The sequence below is a fragment of the Triticum dicoccoides genome, chromosome 6B (genome assembly GCF_002162155.2).
Source record: "Triticum dicoccoides isolate Atlit2015 ecotype Zavitan chromosome 6B, WEW_v2.0, whole genome shotgun sequence".
NCBI lineage: Eukaryota > Viridiplantae > Streptophyta > Magnoliopsida > Poales > Poaceae > Triticum > Triticum dicoccoides.
The window spans coordinates 616,701,160-616,705,655 of record NC_041391.1 but is presented as its reverse complement, the minus strand read 5'-3'; positions in this window follow the sequence as shown (position 1 = coordinate 616,705,655).

Sequence of the window (4,496 nt, the reverse complement as noted above, 5' to 3'; positions counted from 1 at the left end):
GTCCAGTGTTGGAGCTTGGATGCAGTCCAACGTTGGAGCTCGGCTGCAAAAGGATACCTTAGAGCTTGGATGTAGTCCGGCGTTGGAGATCGGACAAAAGAGGACACCGTTGCACGAGGAACATTTCAAACCCATGGTGTGGCGTAAACTCTTTGGATTTAGCTCGGTAATCCTAAAGATCGAAGATGGGAAGATCTGTTGAACCAGTTTTCAAGACCAACAACCAAAGATGAAGAACAGTTCGGAATGATCGAGGAGCGTCCCCAACTTGAAGACCGGTTCAGCGGGCTACCGATGGTGTCCTGGACTAGGGGGTACTCACCACATCGTCTCCCAACCTATGGGTTGGGCCGAGGACCCACATGGCAGTTCACTGATGGGCCACTTCGGGTAGCCCATGTTGCATACAAGGAAGATTCCACAAGACTTGGTGATCAAGACAAGGACTCCTCTCCCCCTATGTATTCGACTAGGAATCTTGTTATCCTAGGCTCCGGTACATTATATAAGACGAGGTCAGGCTAGTCCATAGATCAACTAATATTCATGATGACATTTATCACCATACCCCTAGGGTTTAGACCAAAACATATGATCTCAGAGTAGATCAACTCTGTACTTGATACCCCCATCAATATAAACAAGAGCAGGATATAGGGTTTTACCTCCATTAAGAGGGCCCAAACCTGGGTAAAACATCATCTCATTTGTTCTTGTTTCCATTGATTCGAGAACCCATAGCTCGGGATCCCCTACCCCGAGGTCTGCCGGTTTTTTACACCAACACCAGGTACACATTCTTATTGCATTTATCCAAATATATACTACCGGTATCATATAAACAATGCATGCACGTGTGGTATCCCTTGTTTGTCTGTCGTGAAAGGTTACTGAGAGAAGGCAAATCATTGATGGTTACAAACAGCAACACATGTAGGTCAAATTTCTCCAGTTTGTGCTCATCCCACGCACATACACCTTTTTCATTCCACATATATAGGAGTTCTTGAACTAATGGCCTTAGGTACACATCAATGTCGTTGCCGGGTTGCTTAGGGCCTTCGATGAGCACTGGCATCATAATGAACTTCCGCTTCATGCACAACCAAGGAGGAAGGTTATAGATACATAGAGTCACAGGCCAGGTGATATGATTGGTGCTCTGCTCCCCATAAAGATTAATGCCATCTGCACTTAAACCAAACCATATGTTCCTTGTGTCATCTGCAAAGTCCTCCCACTTTCTCTCAATTTTTCTCCACTGCGACCCATCAGCGGGTACTCTCAACTTCCCCTATTTATTAAGGTCTTCTTTGTGCCATCGCATCAACTTGGCATGCTCTTTGTTTCGGAACAAACGTTTCAACCGTGGTATTATAGGAGCATACCACATCACCTTGGCAGGAATCTTCTTCCTGGGCCACTCGCCCTCAACATCACCAGGGTCATCGCGGTTGATCTTATGGTGCAATGCAACGCATACCAGGCATGCATTCAAATCCTCGTACTCACTGTGGTAGAGGATGCAATCATTAGGGCATGCATGTATCTTCTGCACCTCTAATCCTAGAGGGCATACAACCTTCTTTGCTTCGTACGTATTGTCGGGCAATTCGTTGTCCTTTGGAAGCATCTTCTTTAACATTATCAGCAACTTTTCAAATCCCTTGTCAGATACACCATTCTCTGCCTTCCATTGCAGCAATTCCAGTGTGGTGCCCAGTTTTTTGTTGTCATATTTGCAATTTGGGTACAACAATTTCTTGTGATCCTCTAACATTCGCTGCAACTTCAGCTTCTCCTTTTCACTTGCGCGGTTTCTCTTTGCATCGGCAATGGCCCGACCAAGATCATCAGCAGGCTCATCTGATTCCTCTTCTTCAGCTTCTTCCCGCATTGGTGACTCAGCTTATTCCCCCATTGTTGTACCATCATATTCAGGGAACCCATGGCTAGGATAGTTGTCGTCATCCTCTTCTTATTCATTCTCTTCCATTAGGACCCCCCCCCCTTTCTCTGTGCTTGGTCCAACAGTAATAGCCGAACATGAAACCGGACTCAAACAGGTGGACGTGAATGGTTCTTGAGTTAGAGTAATTGTGATCATTCTTACAGATAGCACATGGACAACACATAAACCATCTGCCCGCTTGTTTGCCTTAGCCGCAAGCAAAAAAGTATGCACGCCATTAATGAACTGGGGAGAGCATCGGTCATCATACATCCATTGTCGGCTCATCTTCATTACACCACACCGAAAAGGCCAAATTAATACAAGTTCATACATAAAGTTCATACACACTTATTCTCATAAAACAACATACAAACTCTCTAGCTAAAGCACTTAAATGCAAAAAATGCGACCAAGATCGCAACTAAGGTAACAATTGATCCAATAGCATAATGATACCAAGCCTCACTATCCATGGCATGTTTTCTAATCTTTCTAATCTTCAAGCGCATTGCATCCATCTTAATCTTGTGATCATCGACGACATAGACAACATACAACTCCAGTTTCATCTTCTCTTCTTCAATTATTTTCAATTTTTCTTTCAAATACTCATTTTCTTTTTCAATTAAATTTAACTTCTCGACAAGAGGGTTGGTTCAATTTCTGGTTCACATACCTACTCGATAAAAATATCTATGTCAACTTGATGGGCATAATTTTCCATAAACATGAAATGCAACAAATAGTTATAAAAGAGAATATACCACATCCGAATCATAAACTGAATGAGGGTCGACGGGGACCGATATCAAAACCATGCCGCTATGTATAACAAACAACGTACAGGTAAGAAAATTATACAAGTAAGTATCTAAATCACACAAACATGTTTTTTTATAAAAAGGATAAGAACAAGAGGCTCACCAAGGTGGTGCCGGCAACGAGACGGTGCGGGCGATCGATGGTGGTTAGGACGGAGACGGGAAGGCACTAAGTAAACCACACCTACATATGCAAACTAAGAAGTAAATTTGAGCTCAAATTGCATATAAATCAAATAAACTACCACATATAATTACTCACATACTAAAACCCACAAATCACTATACTTATAGAGCATTGCAAGAGCTAATCTAGCAATGAGAGATGAAAGGATAAAGTTGCTAACCATCATGAACACTTGGATGGATGGGGTGCCTTCAAATCTTGACAAATTTTAGCATAAATGGAGGTGAGCTCGAGCATGAGGGGAAGAACAGGGGAGAGGAATGAATGGGGAAAACAGATAAAAATGGGCTCGGGCTCGACGAAGGGTTTATATAAAGGAACATTTAGTCCCGGTTGGCTATATGAACCGGGACTAAAGGTGCACCTTTAGTACCGGTTCATGACACGAACCGGGACTAAATGTGCTCGTGGGGCCCTAGTCTACCTCAAGGAAGTATGCCCTAGAGGCAATAATAAAGTTGTTATTTTTATTTCCTTATTCATGATAAATGTTTATTATTCATTCTAGAATTGTATTAACCAGAAACTTGATACCTGTGTGGATACATAGACAAAACACCATGTCCCTAGTATGCCTCTACTTGACTAGCTCGTTACTCATGGTTAAGTTTCCTAGCCATAGACATGTGTTGTCATTTGATGAACGAGATCACATCATTGAGAGAATGATGTGATGGACAATACCCATCCGTTAGCTTAGCATAATGATCGTTTAGTTTTATTGCTACTCCTTTCTTCATGTCAAATACATATTCCTCCGACTATGAGATTATGCAACTCCTGGATACCGGAGGAATGCCTTATGTGCTATAAAATGTCACAACGTAACTAGGTGATTATAAAGATGATCTCTATGTATCTCTGAAGGTGTTTGTTGGGTTGGCATAGATCGATATTAGGATTTGTCACTCTGAGTATCGGAGGGTTTCTCTGGGCCCTCTCAGTAATGCACATCACAAGAAGCCTTGCAACCAATGTGACTAATGAGTTAGTTGCAGGATGATGCATTATGGAATGAGTAAAGAGACTTGCGGGTAACGAGATTGAACTAGGTATGAAGATACCGACGATCGAATCTCGAGAAAGTAACATATCGAACGTATGTTGTCATAACGGTTTGACTGATAAAGATCTTCATAGGATATGTAGGAGCCAATATGAGCTTCCAAGTTCCGTTGTTGGTTATTGATCGGAGAGGTGTCTCGGTCATGTCTACATTGTTCTCGAACCCGTAGGGTCCGCACGCTTAACGTTCAATGACGATTTGCATTATATGAGTTATGTGATTTGGTGACCGAATGTTGTTTGGAGTCCCGGATGAGATCACGGACATGACAAGGAGTCTCAAAATGGTCGATAGGTAAAGATTGATCTATTGGATGATAGTATTCAGACATCGGAAGTGTTCCGGAATGTATCGGGTACATATCGGAGTACTGGGGGGGTTACCCGAACCCCCCGGGGAAAGATATGGGCCATATGGGCCTTAGGAAGGAGCACACCAGCCCACAAAGGGGTGGCGCCCCACCCCCCC